We start from the raw sequence: 27,807 nt of genomic DNA, 5'->3' as shown, positions 1-27,807 counted from the left end.
TACTGTGAGATATGTACTAAAAATGTTCCCATTTTGCAGATGAGGATTAGAGAGACCAAGTAATCTGCCCAAAGTCACACAGCTGGTAAGTGGCAGGGACAGAACTTGACCCCATTATGGCTTTAGAATCTAGCTCTCGACCCCAGGCTATAATACTTTCTCTTTATGAATGAGGAAGATCCCTTCTTCAACAATAAAAAAAGTGCTACAAGCCCCTTCCTGCCCTTGGAGTGGGGTATGAGGGATATCAGCAATAAATTTGAGACACATAAGCTCAAAATAAAGTATGGAAACAAATTTTTTATTCCTACCTGGCATTTAGTGGACACTTGCTATGGATCCAGATCAAATATTTTACTCTGTCTTGTTTCATTTAATCCTATTAGTAACAACAAGTTTATGAAGTACTATTATCAACCCCTCATATAGACGAGAAAATTGAGGCTTAGAGAGATGAAATACTTATTCAGGGTCCCAGGATGGTAAATAGGAGAGCAGAGATTTGAATACCCGGCACCCGATCCCAGAGTTCAAAGGTAGCAGTGACACTTTCAGCCACACTTGTATGTGTTACTAGTAGTAGTGCATTCAGCCACCTGGTAGGTTAAATATGGCTTTGACAGCTGGCCTGAGAACCTAACCATCACTTAGAGCTCAGTTTCCTTGGAAAAATGAATTGTGAGTTTGAAACAACTCATTTACAAGCAGATTTGGGAAAACAGCAGGTGAATTAGGAGCTGCGTATGTGCCTTTGTCCATGGTAAATAATCCATCTACAATGCCGGAGACATGGGTTTGAACCCTGGGTCAGGAGATCACCTGGAGGAGGAAATGGCAACCCACTCCTGTATTCTTGCCTGGAGAATCCCGTGGACACAGGAGCTGGGTGGGCTGCAGTCTATGGGGTCACAAAAGAGTTAGCAACTCAACAAAAATCTGTCTTTATTGTATGTGAATGTTTGGAACTTTTGCCTTTGGCAATGAACTTGCCTCTTTCTTCTGACTCCCCTGAAGTGTCTGCACTGCTTTGCCCACACTGGACATCCAGTGATCTCCTGAGTAACTCTTGATCTCTAAAAGAGGAGCTATGCAGTGACAGCTCTCATCAGACACCCCAACTTTTGCCTCCAAACATACTGGAGGGAATTATTGTGTCCACAGAGACGTGGTGCCCCATTACTGGGTTACCCCGAATTGAAAGGCTATAGATGAAGGTCAGTATGAGTTCAGCAGAGAAGCATAAAGAGACTGTAATCTCGGAAATGCAGCTCCTTGACAAGGACCTCTGTGTGAACTGTGCAGATGCTGGGTGGCTTGCCAGGTACTAACAACAGTCCTTATTAAGCTTGTCTTGTTCATTTGCTTTTAAGGCATGTGCTGTATTTATTAGCAATGCTTATGAAGGAGTCTCCTTAATGCTGGATTAGCAATACCTTTCCCTGGGGTGTTTTCTGTGTCTAAAGCTGTGGAGAAGGGTGAGAATGAGTTCAAGGCTGAGATCTGGGACTGACTTGCAGTGTGACCTTGCTCAAGTCACTTCATCACCACCCTTCTATTTCCAACTCTGGAGAAAAAAAAATAGCAAGCTAATACCCACCCTCTATCTAACTCCAAAGATAAATCAATGTCTGAAAAGTGCTTTGAGCTTTTCAATACAAAGGCGAGTGTTCCTTACTGTCATTAATTAGCATGTATTAATAGAAAGAGTAGTACAGAAAACCCAAAGGTGATCCAAAATAGTGATGAACAAACCTGTCATATTGTATTAGCAGCTGTCACAGAGCAGGCAGTGGAAATGAACAGCTTCTCTCCCTAATACTGCACAGTTTTTCTCCTGCAAACTGATTCCTATGAAATTCAATTTAGGGGAAAAAAACCTTGTACGCCAAGTTATATTCACTTGGAAATTTCTTAGCAAGTAATATAGTTTTCTGAAAAGGGTGTGAGCAGGAAGGCTTACCTCTTTCCTAATTTAATGACTGCCAAGTGTACATGATCCTATAATAGAGAAAGGAACACCCATTGACCACCATTACAACCAAGATTTAAATATAAGGACACATTAATTTTTTTTAATGCAGTACCTATTTTCTCCTTCATCGGGCTATTTTGGCTGAAATAATTTGACAGCAAAGCAACCTTTGGTCTTGTCGGAGAGGTTTTGCTGGTTCTCTCCACGCACCTGTGTCTGTCTGTGCAATAAACCTGACTGTAGGACTCTCATCACAAATGAACTGTCAGATCATTACTACAGTTGATGCAATATAATCTGTCTTGAAATTAGAATCAGTCTGGCCAAGCTAGGCGTTCACTTGCCATAGAGGCTAATTCACTTCTTGAATATGCATTCATGGAGATATGCCTCGATTTGGAATCCAGAGGGAGTACACGTTAAGAGCAGATTTTCTGAATTAGCATGGCAAGAGGGAAGGGTCCTTCATTTAGACGGCTGCAGATGCCGCTCCCTCTTGTTCATTACAATTGCATTTCATCAGCTTTATGATGTCCACATGTCAATTGAGTGTGAGGATTTTTCACACAAAAGAGCCTCAGGGAAAACGACTCCACTAGCTAATCAGCTGATTATCATACCTCAAATGGGCTGCAGTACTTGCTACTCCCAACCTGTAATGGGCAAGAGCAGAATTGAAGATTAAGACTGCAAAGAAAGAGAGCTCTTCAGCCTGTTTAAGGAAATTAAAGAGGAATTTGTCAGCAAGGAGAAGAACTACAGGAGCAAAAGAGAAAGCCTATGAAATAGATGGCTTTTCAAAATAAAATGAGTGATGTTTTCCTTTAAAACGGGGTTGGTGGGAGAGGGTGAAAGGTTAATTAACTATATTATCTTCCCATATATGCCCAGCTCTATAGAGCTCTGTCTGCCCCTCCCCTGGATTTTAAAACCAAGATTCAAGAACCCAGCCCAGTGTCAAGAAGAATGTCTCAGAGTAGTTGAGTTAATTTCCAACAAGTCAACTATTCAAAACTGCCCCTGGGCACCTCCTTATGGATTTCCTTGGATTGTTTGGAAATTAGTTGATTAATATCAAGAAAATAATGATAGTAAGAGAAGAAAAACATACCCACACAACCTCGTAAAGAATGCTAACTTGGGGAACATATAGGAAAGTCACTAATTGAGATTCTTATTACCAGAGATGTATTTTTATATTCTTTGAAGAAAAGAAATTAACGGGTGGCCTTTTTTCTGTTTTTGTCTGAAATTTACCAAAGTTTTCTCCCAGCTCCCTGGGGTCTTCTTCAAGTCTATCTAAAATGCAGTTAAAGCAGAGGCTGTCTTTTGCTTCACAGCGCGTCTGCCTTATGCTTTCATCAGAGGAGTCTAACTCACACAGATGCACTATTTAACAATGCCATCCCCTGCTTTCATCAGTAGGGGGAAGGTTGCAGAGCCGAGCCCTGCAGAATAAGGGGGGCAGGTCCCCTGTGATCGGCGAAAGCTGAACATCGGTGCCAGTTTCCATCTGTCATGATAGCCTATCCTCGAACCTTCAATCTGTCAAAAGCGCGCTGCCTGGCTGAAGGCTCCAGGAGATTTGGTGCACTAAACACATTTGACAACAGCATTATCACTGCAAGGAGCCAGCAAAATGCCATCAATGTGTTAATTGTAACTGGCTATGTAAAGTGTCACTTCCCATATCATTTAACACCAGCTTTGCCTCTTTTGCAGTTCCTAATTTTCTACACTTTATAAACATATGGATTGCTCTGTAACAACAATGTGATCTTCTTAGCAGAGGTTTAATTTTGCTTGGATACACTGCACTCAAGCTTCTAACTGGGAAACAGCGACAGGCGTGAAGGGGGATGGGAAGGGGAAGTCTGGAAGAGAAAATAAAGGGAGACTTGAGAAACTGGAAGTGTGGGGGAGATGGGAAAGGCCAGCAGGAGTCAAAGCTTCTCACGCAGTGCTGCTGTAATATTTTTTTTTTTTACATGCATGGAATGGTGGTGCTTTTTTTCAGGATGTGTTCTTGCTAATGGGTAAATAATTCTGTTTCTGTTGCAAAGGATGAAAAATGTATATCCAGAATTTGCAGGCAGTGAGTTTTCCTCCATCATAATGTGAACAGTTTTATAATGATAAACATGAGAGCAGTACATAAATAAATGAAAAATCCCCCTTGAAGATCTGAATGGGTTTTTAGCACCCAAGTACCTAATATTCAATTTCTGGTACAACCAGGGCCAGGTGTTAAATTTCTCTAGTTACTGTCACTAATGCAAATTAGATTCTTTTTCTGCTCGTAAAAAATCAAATCCACATTAGAAATTAGCTATAAAATGTAATGACTTAAATGCTATAGTGTTTTACAAATCTCCCTGCATTTCTATGGTAGATAATGCTGTAAAACAGAAAGAAGACAATAAAATATGGTGGGAAGTTGAGTTATTTAAAGGTCTTTTGTGACTGCTTACTTAGAAATGTGATGTATTCTTTTACTCTTTTCCTTCCCTGTCCCCTTTCACTGTGGGAAATGAGCACATTTATGATTCCTTTTTTATAAGCTTAGATGTAATCAAAATTCATTTTTAAATGATGCCACAAGAGCTGGAGAAATCATTTGCATTATTGAAAAAAAATCACCCAGAGCAGTTTACAATACCTTTGCAACTTTTAATCATTGGTATTGTAACCACCCTGAGGAAAGTTGCAAGTGGTTAAATAAAGAGCTTAATTAGCATTTTTAAACTCTTCATTAACAGTATCATCCAATTTACCTCCTCGATTATTTCATGTCTGCACCCACTGCCTAACCCTGTAGAAAAATATCCAAATGCAAAGGAGAAATTTTCCTTTAAAATAGAGCATTTATTTTTTTTTTAAAAATTCTACAATGCACAACAGAGCAAAATTGAACTGAGAACATAAAAGCTATGCATTTATCAAAATTTAAATCCTAGCAGCATGGATTTAGCAGCCTATTTTACTCTGCCTCTGCCAAGTACCCAATTTAGATCCTTAAATTAAAATCATAATGAAAGTTTAGGCCCCAATGAATCAAGAGTTTTTAACAAAACAAACAAAGTTATGATTAAGCTTAACATTTCTGAACTTAGCTAAAGAAGCTTAGATCACTAGCACAGGTTTATGAGAAAAATAAGCTCCATGATCAAGAAAGTGGAAGAGAACAATTTTTGAGCATGTACTATGTGCCTGGAAAGGCAGTGTTGCATGAATATTTTCATTTAAGTTTTTTCACTGGGGAAACTCAAACAGTGTGAATAACTCACACAAGGCCACACAGCTAAGCCCACTCCTCACCTATGTCCTTTCTGCCACCCCCACTCCCCGATGTCTCCCAGAGGTGGTCTGGGGAGACCACCAACTGAGGGAAGTTGCCTCTCCCAGAGTCCACCTCGGGGCCAATCAAATCCTCCTTACTCTGCTGTAGTACCCAAGCCAGGGCACTGCCCCCAGGGTGTGGTGACTGTTTATAGCTTCTTCATCCTGGCTGGGAGAGCTTTAAGCAGGATTATTTCACTGTGCTCTTTGGCTTCCCAAGCACAGTATGGCATCTGATCTGCTAGGAAGGCAGACCTTTCGCTGGGTACCTGGTGTTAAGAGTAGGAAAAAATAGGAAAACACATCTCATCTTTCCTAGGAAACCCCATGCATTTCCTGAGATGCATACTCTGCCTTTGGTTCCTGATCTACTGTACTCATTCCAAATGGTTTTCTCAGATTTTCTGTAACATCTGCAGAGATTTTGACTTTATACCAGCCCTTGGTGAGTGGTAGGGCTTGGTACTCATAATCAGATGCCTCTACCAATGACCATCAGAAAGCTCTCTTCTGTAGCTGCCTTTTGTTCCAAAGTTATTGTCTCTTTGATCTTGGCATGGGTCTAACTTATATGCCGAGTACATCATGAGAAACGCTGGGCTGGATGAAGCACAAGCTGGAATCAAGGTTGGCGGGAGAAATATCAATAACCTCAGATATGCAGATGACACCACCCTTATGGCAGAAAGTGAAGAAGAACTAAAGAGCCTCTTGATGAAAGTGAAAGAGGAGAGTGAAAAAGTTGACTTAAAGCTCAACATTCAGAAAACTAAGATCATGGCATCTGGTCCCTTCACTTCATGGCAAATAGATGGGGAAACGGTGGACACAGTGGCTGACTATTTTTGGGGGCTCCAAAAATCACTGCAGATGGTGATTGCAGCCATGAAATTAAAATACGTTTACTCCTTGGAAGGAAAGTTATGACCAACCTAGACAGGACATTAAAAAGCAGAGACATTGCTTTGTCAACAAAGGTCTGTCTAGTCAGGGCTACGATTTTTCCAGTAGTCATGTATGGATTTGAGAGTTGGAGTATAAAGAAAGCTGAGCACAGAAGAATTGGTGTTTCTGAACTGTGGTGTTGGAGAAGACACTTGAGAGTCCCTTGGACTGCAAGGAGATCCAACCAGTCCATCCTAAAGGGAATCAGTCCTGGGTGTTCATTGGAAAGACTGACGTTGAAGCTGAAACTCCAATACTTTGGCCACCCGATGCAAAGAGCTGACTCATTGGGAATGACCCTGATGGTGGGAAAGATTGAAGGCAGGAGGAGAAGAGGACAATAGAGGATGAGATGGTTGGATTGCATCACCGACTCAATGGACATGAGTTTGGGTAAACTCCGGTAGTTGGTGATAGACAGGGAGGCCTGGTGTGCTGCGGTTCATGGGGTCTCAAAGAGTCAGACACACGACTGAGTGACTGAACTGAACTGATCCATACTTTCTGCATCTGGCAACTGTGTCTCCTTTTCTTGCCCAGTAGCATTTACCTACAACCTCCTCCTTTAGGATCTGTGCTTTTTTTCCATGTTCCTTATCCAAATCAGCTCTCGGAGGAGAGAGATTCACAGTAAGATATTACAGCTGATAGAATCTACCATGTTTTGCCTTCATAGGTGTTTTGACATTTAAAATTTCCTATTCCTAAAGGAGTTTGAGGCCTGTTTTGTCAGGGGTGAGTGAGACCCTTCCCAGGCTTGACCAGCAATGTTTGATTCAGCCCTCTCTGATGTTGGTCCCTGTAAGTAACAACACATTTTAAATTCTTAAATTAGTCATACTGGGTTGAATAGTTCCCTGCCACCAATTCATGTCCACCTGGAACCCATGAATATTACTTTATTTGGAATTTGGGTCTTTGCATATGTGAGTTAAAATGAGGTCACACTGGATTAGAGTTTGACCCTGAACCCAATATGTCTGGTGTGCCTATAAAATTAGAAAATTTGGACATAGACACACACAGAAGGAAGACTGTCATGTAAAGTGGGAGGCAAAGGTTGGAGTTATGCTACCACAAGCCAAGGAATGCCAACAACCAGAAGCTATGCAAAGGCAAGGAAGACTCCTCCTTTAAAGCTTTCTGAGAGAGCACGGTGGCGGCTTAATTGCTAAGTTGCGTCCAGCTCTTGCTACACAATGGACTGTAGCTCGCCAGGCTCCTTTCCATGGGCTTTCCTAGCCAAGAATACTGGAGTGGGTTGCTGTTTCCTTCTCCAGGGGATTTTTTCAACCCAGGGATGGAACCCAGGTCTCCTGAATTGGAGGTGGATTCTTTACCACTGAGCCGCCAGGGAAGCCCAGAGAAAGCATGGCCCTGCCGAAAACTTGATTTCAGATGTCTAACCTCCAGAAATGTGAGAATAAATTTCTGTTGTTTTATATCACCCAATCTGGGGTACTTTGATACAGAGGCTCTAAGAAACAAATGTAATATCTTTATACCAAAGGCCCAAAGGACAACATAGTGTCATCCACTGTTGTACTACTACTTGTAGCGTAAAACTGACTTCTTGCAGCACTCGTTAACTGAGCTCCTACCATGTGCCAGGCCCCATGCTCCATGAGAGGGATTCAGCCCTTGGAATGAGATCTCAGTTCAGTTTAGTCACTCAGTCGTGTCCAACTCTTTGCAACCCATGGACTGCAGCACGCCAGGTTTCCCTGTCCATCACCAACTCCCAGAGCTTGCTCAAACTCATGTCCATCAAATTGGTGATGCCATTGAACCATCTCATCCTCTGTCGTCCCCTTCTCCTGCCTTCAATCTTTCCCAGCAGTAGGGTCTTTTCCAGTTCTTCACATCACAAGGCCAAAGTATTGGAGCTTCAGCTTCAGCATCAGTCCTTCCAATGAGTATTCAGGACTGGTTTCCTTTAGGATTGACTGGTTTGATCTCCTTGCAGTCCAATGGACTCTCAAGAATTTTCCCCAACACCACAGTTCAAAAGCATCAGGAGAGAGATGCTCAGAGAGAATGTATTCCAGTGGGTCTGGCTTTCTTTAAGAATTTCTAAGTGAGAGCTGATCGCCCTTCATTTTGGAGACTCAGTGCTCTAGCAGGTGTTGTATTAATAGTGCCATGTTTAGTCACTCAGTTGTGTCCGACTCTTTGCGACCCCATGGACTGCAGCCTCCCAGGCTCCTCTGTCCATTGGGATTCTCCAGACAAGAATACTGCAGTGGAGTGCCATGCCCTTCTCCAGGGGATCCTCCCAATCCAAGGATAGAACCCAGGTCTCCCATATTGCAGGCAGATTCTTTACTGACTGAGCCACCAGTTCAATGGGAAGCCCACTGAGTTCAAAATACATTGGTTATTTTGGAAGAAATCTAAAAGTGAGGATATGTGGTTTAATAGAAAGAGGTTGGGCTTTGACAAGTCTAAATTTTTTCCCTGCTTCATACCTCACTTATTATGCAACTTTGGGCAAATTATTTAGCCTCTTCGTGTCTTGGTTTCATTATTTCAAAAATGGAGACAAAATGAATGAAAACGTTTTTAAAATAGAGATAATAAATATATCTACTTCATAGGGTTTTAGTGACAATTTATTTACTATATGTAAAGTACTTTTTTTTTCATTTATTTTTACTATATGTAAAGTACTTAGAACATTGTTGCCATATATACTCCCAATTTTCAGCTATTATTTTTTAATTTAAAAAATTACTGTAGAGAAAGAGCAAATTAGCCAAGCTGGTGTGTTCAGGCTCTCTCACCCCACGTTTTGTAAATAATGACTCTTTAAGAGCTGAGACCATTTGTAGCATTGCGCATGCACGTCACAAGGGCTCCCTGGGTCACAGGCTACTTTGTGCGATGTGCATATATAAGCTCCATGAAGAAAATGGCAGCATTATCGCTGTGTCCTGGCTGTGTCTGTTGGGTCAGACACGAGAGAAGAGAGTATAGTGTGTCTACTGTTATGGCCATTGTGCCAGTCAGGAGGGACCTTGTGTTGTGTTAGGTTATGCTCTGGCAGCTGCTGTGTCAGCCAGGAGAGAATAAATGTGTCTGCGGTCCTCGAGTCTCCTTCCAGCCTCTTAGCTTACACCTTGTCTACCCTGTGTTCAGCAGACAGTATGAACAGCAAGACAATTGGCGTCAGAAACAAGATCAGTGATACAGTTATGTAATAAGGTCTTAATAAAAATAATCATTGTTATTGCTGATGATAAAACTAGTATACTCTTGCCAAGGGAACGCAACTAGTGGTTTCAGATTTGATGTCCATATCTGTAACTGATAGTCATACTAGCTACTGTGCCCTTGGCCAAGTTACTTGGGACCTCAGTTTCTTCATCTGTTTAATAAAGATAAAGCAGATTACTTCATAGGGTGGTTGCAAGAATTGAATGAGATAAGGTCCTGGTAAATAGCAAATATTCCATGAGCACCCACTCTATTCTACCAACTTTGCAATAACATACTACATTTCATGTGATTCTTGCTTTTGTAAATTACTATATCAAGATTCAGCACAAAAACATAGTAAAAATTCCAGAGAAGCATTTTAGAAAGTAACAAATGGTTACTTCCAACACATTTTCCTAAAAATGCTAAGAGAGGCTTAAAGGCCTTAAACAAAGGCAAGCTCACACATCTAATGTGTGTGTTTTCTCTATATTAAAATGATACACTGCATAGTCCCCATATTTGCTCAGCTTCATTCTTTAGCCTTCAGAGGCTAGAAACTTTGCCTGGATTTCTTTAATATAATAAGGATATTGTGATATAATGCCAGTAGAGTGAATTCTTTCTTTTTCTCTGTATAAGCTTTCCCAGCAGCTCAGCTCTTACCGCCACCTACTCTCTTCTTCCCTCCCTCTCAGATCTGCTGCCCACACTCTGGTGTTAATGAGATCTGAAAAGAAGCTATTGGAGAATAGGGGGATCTCTGTCCCTTCCAGTCGCATTCCCTATCTCTCATAGGCTGCTTTCCCATGTTGAATGGTTTCAGCTTTATTGAAGCTAATAGTGATAGAGTGTATGTGGGTTTGGGGAAAGGAGAATTGATAATCAGATTTTCTAATCTAGTGTATCTGTTAGCTTTTGCCATATAACAAACCATTCCAAAAACCTTGTAGCTTAAAACAACAATCATTTATTAACTCATAGTACTGCAGGCCAGCAGTAGAGGCTGGGCTCAGCTGGGCAGATCCTTGTGTTGGGTTCACCTGGGTGTTCTCATACAACTGAACCCAGATGACAGGTCACCTGGAGTCTCATTTGTCTAGAATGACCTCACTCATGTTTATCTGTAGGCTGCATTTGGAAGAATGAAAGTAACTGGCCCACATGTTGTCAGCAGGCTTACCCAGGCTTATTCACAGAATTTTTAAAGAACAGCAAGAAAGAATATGTCCTAATGCCTAAGTCTCTGATTGCATCATATTTGAATGGTCACACTGGCCAAAATGAGTCACATAACCAAACTATATGTGAGGGGATTATTCAAGGACATGGAAGTGGGGTGGAAATGACTTGCAGCCATTTTTGCAATCTATCACAATTAGTATTTCCCATCTTTTCTTCATCCCATTATCTGGACGAAGTAGAGCACTTGTAAAAGGGCGTTAGGAAAACTGCATTATTTATACATATCAGAAAAAGAGAAATAGGAATCCCAGAAAAACTGAGTTCCTCAACTCAGCAGAGAAACTTCAGAAGAATTCTCAGAAATAAGTAACAAGTCACTTTACAGTAGATAAAGAAATAGCTCTCATTTAGACTCTCCAGAGAAGATTTTGAATAATAATAATCTCTGGTTACATTTACAAAATTTTATGTGACTTCATTCAAATGTCTCTTTTCCTACAAACATTAATTCAACAAATACATACGAGGTAGGTGTTGATGTAATTCTTTGTCCTTATGAAGGTTAGGGTCCAGTAGGGAAGACAGACAATAAAAATTACATATTCTTAATTGTGACAGTGGAACATGCTGTCTGGGACAGGTAGATCCAGGGGGCATGGCACAAGGTCCCAACCTAGTTAAAGGGGTGTTAGGAGTCTTTTCTGACCTCTGAAGAATGAGTTGAGTCCTCCAGAAGAGGAGGTGGAAGGAAAGACAAAGCAGAGGCCAGTGTGAGAGGAGGAACCTATAAGTGGGCGGTGTAGAAGAACCTCTGTCTCTCTGACATGTGAATTAGATGGTATGAGATAGGAGAAAGGACTATCAACTGAACTTAAACTAGCGCGTGAGCACAGTGTTGTCATTGGTCATGTATTACCAAACGTCTGACAGTATCCTACTCTTTATGATTCTTACTCTTTATTGAATAACCAAAATGAGGCATGAGGTCCCCCTCAGCCCAGCTCTCTCTCTGATGCTCAGCAAACCCACGCAGGCTAGGAACTTATGAGACCACAGGGACTTATAATCTCTTAATGTATGAATTTTCAGGCTTTCTCAAAATGTAAGAGAGCTGGCAAAATATGTCCAGTATTCCCACATGACAACAATTGGTGGTAGGCCTGCTTTAGTTTAGACATACTCCAGTTTGCCACACCCCCACCTGCCCTACGTTCCTGCCTGGCCCCTATAAGCATGTAAGTTTGCAAGCCCTAGATTTTTCTGTGCCATTGGTTTTAATTTTTAATGTAACTAATAATAATTGCACTCAGGAAATGCTTTCAGCTCTTAAAATGGCAAATTGTTAAGTCAGCCTTCAGAGCTGCCTTTTCTCTTTTCTTTCTTTGGAATGTTTTTCCTCTGCTTCTAGAATTTTGGTACATCATTGTCACAGAGTTAGGGAATAAAACATGTATGCCTGTTACCTCCAGCAATTAGGTCTAGACAGATAATTATCAATGTACATTTCTACAGTTGTCTTCATAAGACAGTATCCTTATTTTATAACAATATGTAAGTATTATTTTCTGGTTTCAATTTTGAAATTTTCAATATTTCAGAATAATTAAAACTGAAGGCATTTTAAAAGATTACACTTTTAATTTTTTAACTATTGCATTCATGAAGAAAAATAATCGGTTGTATGATTACATGATATATTTTATAACACTTATTAATTAAAATCCAATTTAACAGATAATTTCTATTGTCTATTTACAATAGATACATACCTCTTCAGGCTTTAGCCACCTGCTTTATTTTCATACCCTCCATTCATTTCTTATTTAAATCCTATTCATGTAATCAGGAGTTTCAGGAGTCTGATATTATCTTTTGAAAAATAACTTTAAGACAAACTTTGCATTATACCTAGAATTAGCCATTCTATTAATAGCAACTTTTTTCATGTTTTATCTTAGGATAAACGGCACCTCTGTATGAAAGAGAAGCCTGGCATATGTAGCTTTGAATTTTTTTCTTAGATTCTTATAAAAAGAGAAGGGGCAAAATAAGAATAATTTACTTTTTTACTAAGCTTGACTAGGCATTTAATATAATTATTCCAATATTTTGCTTGTAGAATACTTTTGGGTCAGTATCCATCCCCTCCAAATAAAATCCTGGTTATTGTCAATTAAATGTAGTCAGGTAATTTTGTCTTTGTTTAATCATTTTAGTGGTGTGAATATAAATGATCATTGCTATTCAGCTGGGATGGTCACAGAACTAAAGATTTGTGTTGCATTTTCCTCTTTTTTAGTACGCTATGTCATTGCTGTATCACACCCAAATCCTGATGGAAAATGAAACATAAACATATCACTTAAAAGTTTCTGAAATGCAAAGCTTCTTTTCTAAATACAAAAACACTCCTGACTAACCAGAGCCCACAATTAACTACACTGTTTTTACTATATGTCTTTTTCAAGACAGATAGAATGGTACAATAGGGAACAAACTTGTTTAAATGTAAACAGTAACGCTGTACCACCCCCACCTCTCCAACCCCTGCTGCGAATGTTCAGCTGCACAGAACTCAGGAAACATTCAGCCCAAACTCCTGCACCTTCTTCATCTACATCTCCACCATGGTCCTTGGTGAGAATGATCCTAGTGCCTCTGAAACATTGAAGAATAACCCGATAAAGACCGAGAGGAATGGAATGACATGTTTCAGAAATGCTTTCAGCGATGGATCGAAATGAGAAAGGCTTTCTTCTTTATCATGGTTTAAAAGACAATTTAATGAGTCAGAATTTCAGTAACCAAGGTTTTGTGGTCAGATTTGGCTGTGCTCTTTGCTTTATGGGTCACGTGTGGCTTGAGGCTGACACACACCAGGGGGGGCAGAGATGGGACAACCTTTACTTCTTTCCACTGAGGGTTGTAGAACTGAAGCGCTACAGTCCCAACCTCAGCACAAGCTGAAGCGCTCTGCCCTCCTAAGCTCTACGTACTCCAAAACCCAAGAGCAAGTGAGGGTCTTCATAAGCGTGCTTCTGCCTTTCTCTTCTTTCATGGCCCCACCACTCCCTCTCCTTAGGGGGCTGCCTGCCTCACCTGCTTGCTTAGTAATGATCCATAAGCAGTTCTTCCCAGTTGCTCTCTTGCATTGCAGGAACAGTGGCAGCAACTCCAGAATAACAGAATAGCTTTGTTAGTCTGGTAATTAAGACAGGAGTGACATTCAAACACAGCCTGGACAGAACGTGGCAAATTACTCTATTCTTTGTGTGAAAAGCTGTTCCCAGTCTGCTTTGTCTGCCCTCTTGGGATCTCATCATCTCCACTAAAAGTCAAAATGGGATTTTGTACCCTCTATTCCCTTATCTTTTTCCCCCTAATATATATCTGCTTTGTGGGAGCTATGTTTGTCAAAATGTGCTAATTTATGGCATTATGGGGGAAATGAAACCTCAGCTTTCAATTCTTGTTCCTTCAGGTAGCTTTACTAAAAATCTCCTCCTTTTTCCCTCCCTCATCTCTACTTGTGGGGAGGTGATTTGCTAAATAGAATGTGTTCTTTTTTCTCCCTGCAACATATGAGGCGGGCAAATGGCCACTCGTCATTCCTTTCTCAAGTATGTTATACATACAGTTCTCTCACAGCTAATAGCTCCTTCTATTGTCCATAATTTATCACTGTCAAGGTTCTTTACATTTTATTTTCTCCTTATGTGTTTCATGAGAAATTTGTGCTTCTGCTATTGTGGTCCTGGATTTCATTAGTTTAAACTACATGATACCAAATAAATATATATTCTGTATCACACTAGAGTATGTGTACTTTGCAAAGAACAGGATGTTATTCTATTTAGTATTTTTTTTCCTCATTTCCTTATGGTCTTTTTCTTTTTCCACTAAACCATTATGAAGTGGGTACCCAAGGTATCCTGGGTAATTAGCCATTACAGTACTGTCACAGAGGGTTCCACAGTCAATACAAAGATAATTTGGGCAATGGTGAATGACAGTGCTGTCCAGACTTTTGGGATAATCAAGGACACATCCAGCTGTACCAGACATCTGTCAGACCCATGAATCATTTCAACTGGCTCGACAATCGCCAGGCAGCCCCAGTGAAGGTAAACACTACAGCGGGCGGCAATAATCACACAGCGATACTTGCTCTTGCATAAAACCTGCTTCTGTTGCAAAAGCAGAGCGCTGTGCCGAACAGGAACATTTGTGATCTTTTTGTGTCGGTTTGAAAAACAATAAGAAGAAAGAAAATGTAAATCAAATGGTTAGAAGAAATAGTATGCTTATTATAAAACACCTTTTTCTTTGCTAAAAATAAAATGTGTGCTCAAGAAATAGTTTGGAGTATAGTGGTCATGATTGGTTTTACGTAATTAACTCTAATTCCAAATTAGTTCAGACTTTTTTATGAACCTGAGTTCCCTGCTAAGAGCTTTTCTAAGTTAACAGTGTTTTCATGTCCGTCTCATTCAAGGCTCCTCAGCAAAGGTGACAGGCCAACTGTTTGGGAGCACAGTGGGATGGCCATCTCTTAAGTCCAACAGTTTTGGCTACAAGGTCTAGAAATGGTATTGAAAATTTTCTAAAATAAGGATAATGAAACAACATTTAAATTTGAATTAGATGCAGTGTAACTGCCTAAAATTCTTTTGACTGCCTCTATGAGAACCTTTGACATTCACACATGGCAGCTAGAAACTTCATTGCAAACTACAGTTGACCAAGTGATCATGAATTTACTACAGTGATGTATAAATATGACCTAGTCTTGATCAGATTTGGTGATATTTCCTAGCTTTCTTATGTTACCCCCAAATTACCAAGACCTTCACAGCTGAAACCAGGAGCAAGACACTTATCAATTTGTCACTCCCCACCCCTTGTCTAACAAGAGTCTATTCTTATGCAAATCACTTTCATGTGTCACTTAACAGACTGTTCATTCACAGTTCCTTATAAATGCTTTAAATATCATACAGATGAGTGCAGAGTGAGCCAAAATGAAGCAGCACAAGAGTGACCTGCAGTAGGGAAACAGGACGAATGACCCAGGGCCCCATGTGAGGCTGCAAAGTTGGGATCAAGGCAACCTAGATATCTGTCACGGAAACCAGGATCAAAGGTGCATTTGTTTTCAATCTTTCATTATTCCACTAACTTTTCTATCACTTTTAAAAAACAGTCTAAAGAGGTGTAATTGTACTACTTATTTTATATAATTACATGATTTAAAGTATACAGTTTTAAGGCTTGTATCCACCTGTGAAACCATCATAAAAATCAAGGTAGTAAGCATAGCCATCACCCTCAAACTTTCCCTATGCCTATTTGTAAGCCCTTCCTCCCACACTTCCCGGTTCCTCCTTCCCCAGGCAGCCACTGAAAAATACTTTCTGTCACCATAGCTTAGTTTGCATTTTCTAGAGTTTTATATAAATTACACTATTTATATAGTTCATTTATTATGTACTCAGCTCATTTATTATGTACTCTTTTTCAGTATCTAGTTTCTTTCACTCAGAAAGATTTTGAGATTCACCTATGTTTTTGCAAGTATCAGTAATTTTTTATTATCAAATAACATTCCATTATATGTATATACCATAGTTTATTTATCGCACTGGTTGGTGAACACTTTGCTTGTTCTCAGTTTTTTTTTGTTATGAGTGAAACTGCTGTGAACATTTCTATATACCCTTAGTATGGACATGTTTTCTTTCTACTAGATAAATGCTTAAGAATATAGAGCTGGGTTACACTGCCAAACTGCTTTCCAAACTGGCTGTACCTTTTTAAATTAACACCAGCAGTATCTGAGAGTTCCAGTTCCTCTGCATCCTGACCAACACTTGATATGGTCAGCTGTTTTAATTTTAGCCTCTTTAATAAATATATAGCAATATCTATGTGACTTTAACTTTTATTTCTCTAATGACTACTGATATTGGGCTTCTTTGAAAAGTCGGTTCAAATATTTTGTCCATTTGTCAAAAATCGGTTTTCTTTATGTAACAAAATCTGTTTTCTGGAATCTGTTCCATTGATTTATTTGTCTATCTTTACACCAGTACCATGCTGTTTTAATTACTCTAGTTTTATAATAGGCTTTAATAAGAGGTAGCAGTAGTTCTCCAACTATGTTTTTCTTTTTCAAACTTATTTTGGCTATTCTAAGTCATTTACATTTCCATACAAATGTTAGACTCATCCTATTACTATCCTCAAAAAAGTAAGCTGGTATTTTGATTGAGATTGTATTCAATCTATAGAAAATTTGAAAAGAAGTAACATTTTAAGAATATTGAAGGGATAGGATGGGGAGGGAGGTGGGAGGTGGGATCGGGATGGGGAACACATGTAAATCCATGGCTGATTCATGTCAATGTATGGCAAAAACCACTACAATATTGTAAAGTAATTAGTCTCCAATGAAATAAAAATAAATGAAATAAATAAGTAAATAAATAAAAGGGAAGACACCAAAAAAAAAAGAACATTGAGTCTTCCAACCCACAAACAAGGTATTTTCCTCCATTTATAAAGTCTTTTACAATTTATCTCACCAACATTTTAGTTTTCAGTGTACAGATCATATATCATTTCATACTTATTGCTAAGTAGATTATAAATTGAATCCACTATGTCATACTGACATTTTTACTTCATTAAATTAAATTATCACTATTTTTTAAAAATTTCCAAATCTTTATTGTTAGTATGTAAAAATTCAGTTGATCTTTATGTAGGCACACCTCGGAGATTGTGAGTTCAGTTCCAGGCCACCACAACAAAGTGAATATCACAGTTCAGCGAGTCACATGAATTTCTTGGTTTCCCAGTACATATAAAAGTTATGTTTACATTATATAATGCTCTGTTAGTTGCACAATAACAGTGTCTTTTTTAAAAGTACATCTTAATTTAAAAATGAAAAACAAAAAATTGATTATAATAGTAATATCAACAATTACTGATTACAAATTACCACAACAAATCTAATAATGAAAAAGTTCAAAATATTGCAAGAATTACCAAAATGTAACACAGAAACATGAAGTGAGCAAATGATGTTGGGAAAATGGAAACAACAGTTTTGCTCAATGCAGGGTGGCCACAAACTTTCAATTTGTAAAAAATATAATAACTGCAAAAGTAAAATACAATCAAATATGCCTATATACTAATCTTGTATCTTGCAGTGTCATTAAATTTATTTATCTTGTTCTATAACTTTTTTGTAGATTCCATTGAATCTCCGTAAACAATTACAGTGTTTGTTAATGAAGACAAACACTGTAAATGAAGGCAAAAAGAAGGTTTTTTCTTTTTTCAATCAGGTTTCTTTTGTTTCTTTTTCTTGACTGATAGCACTAGTTAAAGCCTTCATTATAATATTAAATAGAAGTGGCAAGAGAAAACATTCTTGTCTTGTTCCTGATTTTAGGGGAAAGAATTCAGTCTTTTTTTTAAAAAAAAGATTTGTTTATTTTATTTTGACTGCACTGAGTCTTCATTGCTGTCCTTGGGCTTTCTCCAGTTGCGGCAAGAGGGGGTTTACTCTCTCCTTGTGGTGCGCAGGCTTCTCATTACGCGGCTTCCCTTGTGGAGTACAGGCTCTAGGGCATATGGGCTTCAGAAGTTGTGACTTGCTGATGCTCACGTTTAGTTGCCCCATAGCATGTGGGATCTTCCCAGACCAGCCTCACACCCATGTTCCCTCCATTGGATGGCAAATTCTTAACCACAAGACCACCAGGGAAGCCCCACATTCAGTCTTTATTACTAAATATGTTAACTGTAGGTCTTTCATAGATGCCTTTATCAAATTAAGGAAGTTTCCTTCCCTTTCTAGTTTATTAAGAATTTTTGTGAGAAGTCAATGTTGGACTTTGTCAAACAATTTTTTATGTCTATTAAGATGGTCATGTGTTTTTTTCATTTCTACTTTGTTAATACGTTGATTAATTTTCTAATGTTAAACCAATCTTGCATTCTTAGAAAAAAACCCTACTGATATGGTATATTATCTTTTTATGTATTATTGAATTTGATTTGCTATCATTTTGTTCAAAATTCTTGCATCTATGTTTACGAAAGACAGTGGTCTCATATAGTTTTTATTTCTTATACAGGTTGGTACTATTTCTTCCTTAAATCTTATTTTAAACAGGTTTATTGAGATATTCTTTCCTGGAGAATCTCATGGACAGAGGAGCCTAGCAGGCTACAGTCCATAGGGTCACACTGAGTCGGACATGACTGAGGCGACTTAGCACACGCATGGTGTCAGGAAGTGTTAGAGTTTTTTCTTAGCACACAACTCACATATCATGCAATTCACCCATTTAAAGCATACAACTCAACAACTTCATCACACTACACTTGGAGCATTTTGTTCCCCCTCAAAAAACTATCCCCTTTCCTCTGTCTCTATAAAACCACTAATCTACTTTTCTTATATCTATAAATTTGACTATTCTTGCTATCTCATATAAATGGAATTATACAATATGGTCTTTTTGGACTGGCAGCTTTCACTCAACATGATATTTGCAAGGTCCATTTATAGCATATTTCTTAAATTTTTAGTAGAATTCGCCAGTGAACAATTAGGCCTGGAATTTTCTATATAGGAAGGTTTTTAACTACAAATTCAGTTTTTCAGTTGTTTGATAAATACAAGGATATTTAGGTTATCCATTTCTTTTGACTAAGCTTTAGTAGTTTGTGTCTTTCAAAGAATCTGTCCTTCTCAACCAAACTGAAAAATGCTGTAAGTTTTTTCCTCTAAGTACTGCCTTAGTGGCTTCCCATAAATATACTGCATTTTTATTTTCATTCAATTAAAAATACTTTAGAATTTCCTGTTTGTTTTCTTCTTTGGTCTCTGGATTATTTAGAAATATTTAATTTCCAAATATCTGGGGACTTTCTGGTTATCTTACTGTTACTGATTTCTAATTTAATTCCATTTTGGTCAGAGAATGGAATGGACTTAGTATATGGCCTAGTATATTATCTATCTTAGTAAATGTTCCATGTGCCCTTGAGAATAACGTGTACTCCTCTGTTGTTAAGTAGACTGTTCTATAAATGTCGATTTGGGTGACAGTATTTTCAAGTCTACTATATCCTTGCTGATTTTCCGTCTGCATGTTCTATCAATTATTGAGAGAGAGGTGATGAACTTCCTGACTATAACTGTGAATTTGTCTATTTCTTCTTGCAGTTCTCTCAGTTTTTACTTTATGTATTTTGAAGCTCTTTTATCAGGAGCATAAATGGTATATCTTCTTAATTGATCCCTTTATGATTAAAAAATAATTTATCCTTGTGGTGTTCTGTGTTCTGAAATCAATTTTGTCTGATATGAATGTGTTCATTTTGGCTTTCTTTTGAGCATGGTATATCCTTTTCCATCCTTCTACTTTTAATCTATTAATATTTGTGTCTTTATATTTAAAGTGCAGTAGGCAGCAGACAGAATAAGATCTTGCTTTTTTATCCAATCTGAAAATCTCTGCCTTTAGTTGGAATGCTTAGACAGGAGGGTGGCAAACTGCAACCTGTGGGTCAAATTTGCCACCTGTTTTTGCATAGCTTCCAGGCTAAGAATAGTTTCTATAATTTAAACGTCTCTGAAACAAAACAAAACAAAAATATGCCACAGAAACCCATGTGGCCACCAAACCTGGCTCTTAACAGAAAAAGGTTGGCAACCCCTGGTTAGACTATTTATATTTCATGTGATATTTCAAATGATTTGGTTTAAGTCTGTCATTTTGCCGTTTGTTTTTATTTGTCTCATCTGGTCCACTTTTCTATTTCTAATGTCCTTGTATTCTGTATTTTTATGGCTCCATTTAATCTCCTTTGTTTGTTTATTAGCATTAGTTCTTTGTTATTTTAGTGATTGCTTTAGAGCTTCTAGTATGCATCTTTCATTTACCTCAGTCTGCCTTCAAATGATATTTTACCTCTTTAGGAACAAGAACCTGAAAAGAGTATACTTTTCATTTCATTTCTCCCAATTTTTCATGCTGTTATTGCACGCTGTTGTATGTTTTTTTCTATGTATATGTATATTGTATTATTTTTTATTTAGACAGTCAATGATCTTTCAAAGAGATTTAAATAATGGGAAATGCATCTACTTAGCTATATAGTTACCATTTCTTAATGCACTCTTTATTATCTATTTCTTTGCATAGACCTATATTTCCATCTGGCACCATTTTATTTTGCCTGAAGGAATTCTTTTAACATTTCTTAATGCTAGTGATGAACTGTTTCAGTTTTTATATGTTGAAAAGTTTTTTTATTTTACGTTTATTTTTGAAAGATTTTTCACTGGGTGTAGTTCTAGCTGACAATTTTTTCTTTCACTGTTAATGTTGCGCCACTGTTTTCTTTTCTGTGTTGTTTCTGAAAGAAGTCTGTAATAATTCTTATGTTTTTTCTGTCCATAAAATGCCTTTTTTCTCTGGCTGCTTTTGAGATTTTTCTCTTTATCACTAGTTTTGAGAAATTTGATTATGGTTTATCTTTTGTATAGTTTTCTTCATGTTTCTTGTGCTTGTTCATTGATCTTCTTGAACTTTCATGTGATTCTTTTCCATCAAATTTGGTAACTTTCAGCTATTTTTTCTTTACATATTTTTCTTTTTCTTTCTCCACCCTTTTCATTTATTTTTGGGGTACTCCAATTTTATATTTATTATGCTGCTTGAAGTAGTCCCATAGCTCACTGATGTTCTTTTCTTTTGTTTGGATTCTCTTTATTGTACATGTTGTATTGGGAATAGTCTCTATAGCTGTACCTCCAAGTTTGCTCATCTTTCCTTCAACAATGTCTAATCTGCTGTCATCCATTTCTGATGTATTTTTCATCTCAGTTATACTCTTCATCTCTAGAAGTTCAATTTGGGCTTTTAAATATTTTCCATATCTCGACTTACTTTTTGAACATATGAAATACAGTTATAATGACTGCTTTAATATTTTCTTATGCTAATTCTAACATCTGTATCTGTTCAGGGTCAATTTCAATGGGTTGATAATTCTCCAAATAAAGGGCATGTCATCCTACTTCCTTACATTTCTGGTAATCATTGATCAAACATTATCAATTTTACCTTGAACTTTATTTTGGGATACAGTTGTTTGAAAGCTGTATGATCTTCTCAGGTCTTGCTTTTATAATTTGTTAGTGATTCCAGTGCTGGCCTCAGTCTGGAGATCATTACTTTCCATATTGAGGCAAGACCTTCCTCAGTGTTCTATCCAATGCTTTGTGAATTACAAGTTTTTCCATTCTGGCTGTTGGCAACAGCACTACTCCTGGCCCTGTGTGAGCAGGGCCCGTTGTTCCCTTTAATCCTTTTGGATGTATTTTCCCCCAGCTTCAGCAATTTCCTCATACACATGCATTGATCAGCACTGTGCTGAATACTTGAGGGGGATACGCTACAGCTCTCCAGGTTCTCCCTCCCTCTGTGCAGCTCTCTTCTCCCCAGTACTCAGCCCTGTAGACTTCCCTCACCTTGATCTCTGGGCTCTATGCTCTATCTCCTCAGTTCAAGGTGCCTGGCGGGCTCCGCTTGAGTCCTCCTTGTCCTCACCACAGCCTGGAATCTCTTTGAAGCAGAAGAGTAAGCTGGAAAATCACAGGGCTTACCTCATTGTTTCCCTTCTCTCAGGAATTATTGTGCTTCATTGCCTGCTGCCCAGTGTCTTGAGAACTGTTGTATTACATATTTTGTCTTTTTATTGTTTCAAGCAGGAAGATAAATCTGGTCCCTGTTACTCCATCTTTGGTACAGAGACTTGTGATTTCTATCTTCCATGACTATGAGAGGATAACATTTCTGTTGTTTTAAGCCATCAGGATTGTGGCAGTGTGTTATGACAGCCTTGGGAAATGAACAGAGAACTACCTATATATCCATTCATTAAGTGTGAATCAACCAACCAGTAGGTTAGCAGTATTAATTCATCACCTTCTAGGTACCGTTTTACAGATATATAACTGAGACTAATATTTACTCATTGTTACCCAGCCAGTAAATGCCAGAACCAGGGTTCAAGGCCAGATAATTTTCATTTCATATCCAGTTTATCTTTCTACTACACAACTGATTAGCAGCCAAACTTAGAGCCAAATATAATTCTTTCAAAATCAAGGCCTCTGCAGTAGCACGTACACAAAGCATTTCCTCCCACAATTTTTGTTTTTGGTGCACTAGTCAAGATGAACATAGTCAGCTTCTTTTTCTTTAAATCTCTATCATATCTCTCTTAAGTCCAGAATCCCAATGTGTACCAGTATTTCTAGTATTCCCTCCTATATCAGAACAGGAAAATAGCTGATGTTTTCACTTGTCTGAAACCAGTTCATTTTAATGTTTTACTTCTACCAGACCATTGACCTTTTATACATTTTACAGCTAATTTTAGAATGAAAATTTTTCCTAATCATGTAAAAGCAAGACAGTTGGCTAAATCAAGGGACCTTGGAAATAAAATCCAAAGGTAGTATTTTAGGGACCTGAGGTGATGAGATCAGCAGGAATTATATCCTAGTTCCCTCATTCATTTATTACATTTACAATCTGTGTCTCTCTTGAGCCTTTTCTGCATGCTTGCCATTGTTCTCAGCATCGGGGGTGAAATTCCAGGCACCGTTCTTATGTTCTCAAGGAGCAGATGGCTAGTGGTGGTAGTGGGAGGGTGTCCTGAGTGAAGCTAGCCAGGGTGAAGACAATCTTGTGTACACATGGTGTTTCAGGGTCAGCAGGGGCTCATCATTGGCAACAGGAGACAATAGGGCACAGTGGAGACTGTAACAAATTACAGGAATCCCATTTTTAGCTCCAAAAACTCACCTCCACCTAAAGCACCTGACTTATGCCAGTAAACTGATGGTCCCAGTCCTGAATGTATGTTGTAACAGGCTTAAGCACAGGAAGAAATGAGAAGGCCAAAGAGGGCATCTAAATAAGATCCTTTTCATGCTGCCCTGAAGATGAGCCATGAGGCCCTGCCAGCACGTTTGTTCCCTGACAGCCATCATTCCCTACTTCACCAGCTTCTTGTGTTTTTTCACCAGGACCCAAAGTGAGACCACAGCGTCATAGACAAAGCTCACACATCTCAGGACTTTTAAGTCCATCCTTTATGTTTAACCTCCATAAGTTCTCACAGCACAACCCATTGTTCACAGATTCCAAGCTGTAGAGTAAACATTCAGCCTAGATAACTCTCCAGGAAGAAAAAGCGAGGAGCAGAGCTGGGCCTGGACTGGAAGGAGCAAGGCTTCAACAGGACGCCAAGTGCAAGGGCAAGGCCACCTGGAGAGAGTGGAGGAATAGGCTGGAGTAGAATAAGTGAAATGTGTCCTTTTAAAGAGATGAACTTGGGTTGAACTCTCCAGCATTGGCTTTATTCTGACATTCATGTGTTCTTGGAATCATAGGAACAAAGCTGTAGTTGTTTGTAGATCAGCTCCACTTTTTCACTTTACCTTTTTTCAATGCCAGCAGCAACCTTTAAAACTAAAAGCACCTCCATCTAGGAAAGGGATTGTTGTAATGAGGACCATGCCATTTCTGCAAGTCAGGGCTGCAACATCTCCAAGGAAGGCCTCCTTCTCTAACCTCAGAGAATGGTGCCCCAAGATACCCTTTAACCTTCCTAAATCCATAGTAAACAGATTATCCCAAGGGCTCCTTTTCTGGGAAGCCCATGAGTAGCTTCTAAAAGGACATCAAATCTAGTGTAATTGACTTGAAGCTTCTCAGTAATTATGAGGTCACAGTGGGCACTACTGAGAGAATTTATTCATTTTGTGCTTATCAGCTACAAATCATGGATGCTGGTGTTAAATTATTTTAATGGACACCCAGAAGTACATTAAAGGAGTCCTTGGGACTAGTATATTGAGGAAGACAAACCATTCAAAAAGGAAGGGTCACCAGGACTGGATGTTAGAAGCCCCAAATTGGTCAGACTGAGATAAGTTAGTGACACAGTTAAGAAGAGAGACTGCCCGCCCCCCCAAGAAAAAAACAGAAAAGAAAAACCTGACTTCAAATCCTATCTAGACTACTTTACTAGATTTTTAATCTTGGGTCAATTACCTTACCTCTTTAAGCCTCAGTCTCCTCATCTGATTAATGGGTATATTAGCCCTTCCCCATAGAATTCCTAAGGAGTTTCATTGAGTTAACACAGTGCCTTGCCCTGTGTCTTGTTTAGAGTAAGCACTTAATAAGCAGGACCTAGAATTACAGTGCCAGAGGAAGATGGCCATAAGTACTAGGAGAGCATAGTGGGTACAGGTGACAGTTATCAGATGGGAAGTGTGAGGGAGAGAGAGAGGGATGGGGATTATCGCATCCCCAGTACAGCACCTGAGTTCAAGTTTCTCAGCCCTGGTTCACACTGAAATGCTTTTAGGTCAGCTTTAAAGAGTTTTGGTTGGTTTTGTTTTTTAATACCCTTGCTTGGAGCTCCCATCCCTGCCCTGTATTTGATTGATCTGGTGTGGGGACAGAGCATCAGTTTTGTTTTATTTTTAATGTTTTTAAATTTCCCAAGTGTTTTTATTGTGCAGCCAGAGTTGAGGACTTCTGGTTTAGATGATGCCAGTCTAGAATTTTAATTTTGTCTCAAGATCCAAAAGAGCTTGGGAGAGAGAAAAAAAAATTATGTATCTATCTATATATATAATATATATAGAGAGAAATTATATATATATATATATATATATATGTATATATATATATATGTAAATAATGACCCCTGGCTTCTTGACCTGAATAACTAGGACTAAGTGACCATTTCCTGAATTGGGTAAGACTGTGGGAGGATGGAACAGCCACTCTGAACCCAGAGGTGAGTGCATGAAGCAGTTGGGCTAAGGGTTGTATATGAGGCCACCCCTGCCTTTCTGGAACCCACTAGAGGGTGGGGACCACAGGCGTGTATGCAGAGACTGACTCTGCAAGTGTGACCATGCAGGGCTATAGGAGCAGTTGGCCCTGGGAGCCAAACACTCAGAAATGGAAGAGACTAACCCTGCTTAGGGAGATCTAGAGAAAGATCCTGCACTCAGCCGTATGTGGGATAAACTGAGAAGGACACCACACTGGAGGGAGAGGGAGGGAATGGGCTGGATCCATAGCCAGGCAAGTTATTACAGAGGAGAGGAACTAGGAAGCCTGGGTGGGACCACGAGAACACAGCCTGGGTCAGCCCTGTTGTTCAGGGTCTCCCCTGCAAGTAAGTTTGCTTTGCTCTTGGCCCCAGAGCTATTTGTAAACAATCTGCCTCTCTCCAGAGTTCAAGGTCAACCTGCCCTTCACTCGTGTGTCCTTTGGAGTCTCCTATTTTTGACAAGGAGAAGGACTAAATGGAATTTGATGAATATGTCACCTTTTTAACTGCCACAGTCTCCTCCAATTTCTTCTTTACAAGCAGTGTCTTGCCGCTTGACTTTCCGAACTCCATCAACTGATCCAGATACTGATTCACTAGATCCTTTTGTCTTCTGCCTTGATTGCCTTCACTGAAGCATTGATTTTCCCACAGATATGGAAGTTATATATTAGTAAACTGAAATTTGCATAATCTTTGCAGAAAATTCCTTACATTGTGCAAAGATGTTAAGACAGTAGTGCATCTTTGTTATGGAGCTCAAACCCTTTTGTAGGACATCAACTTGGATAAGTAATTCATTTTTATTTAGCTTTGTTTTGTAGTTTCCCTGAGACTTTCTGTGAGGTCAGCAATTTGCTTTGAGTTCCAGCTCCAGAGTTTTCCAAGGACCCAGCAATAACTATCACATTATCGGTGGGCAGGAAAGGGCACACCAGCACTCTGAAAAACAATCTAAGTTTATCTTGTTATGCCGATTTCTGTTAGACATCTATGTATCACAATCTTCATATGCCAGGAATGTACATCTATGTTCGTATATATGCATGTATATAATTTATGATAGTGAGAGAGTAGTGACTGTGCTTCCAAGCCTTACCACAATGTACAACCCTAAATTAACCTTCCTGGCAAGCTTCACATCCTCTCTGCGGAGTAAATTTCCATGTGAAGGCATTTAGCCCAGTTTAAATCAAGTCCGAAGATTCAACAATCCAGTATTGCCTTTTCATAATCTGCTTTAATTGTTATTGATTTGTATGTTTGGAAAGTGCCCGGAGGTGATAAAGGCCTCCCGTCTGTTGCATTGTTGACCATTTGCTGGTTGATCTCTAGCTCACCCTTGGCTCTTCAATTGGTCTCTCTTTAGCACTTCTACAGATGGTTATACCTCCTGCCCCACAGAGGTCCCCACTTCTGTAGTAAATCAAATCATCAATAAAAAACAAACTGGTAAATAATAGGCAATTAAATAAAATCAATTATTCAAAAGCAGATTTAATATGGAAAGGCAATTAGAGCTTAGTTAGCAGTGAATATAAATTTATATGTATATAAATTTATAAACCAAACAGGACAATCAAGGAGAAAAGAAGAATTCCACCCAGGTCTTGAGCAGGGTACTGTGCAATACCCCTTCTACCCTAACCTGTGATGAGTCTTATCTCCTCCAAGTTGCCTGGTTTAGGCTCCCAAATTTTCAGCAGGAGTCAGAAATTTTAGTTATCTTTTGGTCTTTGAGTGACTGGAAGCAGTAGAGGAAAAAAGCCAATTGTAGTCATGCTGTGGGGAGAAGACTGATATTTTGGTGATGGATGAATTTAAATTTTTACAGAATAGTCTAAATCTGCCAACTAAGTTATAATCATCCCCAATAACTTTTCCTTGTAATGTCATTATTTATATTTGTCCATATGAAAAAGGTAAAAGTTTAAAACTTATTTAAACTAATTCTTGGGGTTGAGGAAAGAAACTGAAGGCAAGTCTTTCCTTCTACAATAGGAAAAGAACAACTCAGCTGCTATGTGAAATAAGGGAAAATCAGATCTTGAGCTTTGTAGACCATTATGAAGCTGTAAAAATAAAAAATGGTGAGACTTAAGAATATGTGACAATAAAATCTCTCTTCTTCAATAAATTGTGTAGAAGCCATCCCATACCTGTGTTCTAAAGCTGTTCTAGTTTGCTTAAATATAGTTTAAAATGTAGGT

This window comes from Muntiacus reevesi, chromosome 3, assembly GCF_963930625.1.
Source record: "Muntiacus reevesi chromosome 3, mMunRee1.1, whole genome shotgun sequence".
NCBI lineage: Eukaryota > Metazoa > Chordata > Mammalia > Artiodactyla > Cervidae > Muntiacus > Muntiacus reevesi.
Note: the sequence above shows the minus strand (reverse complement) of the source record.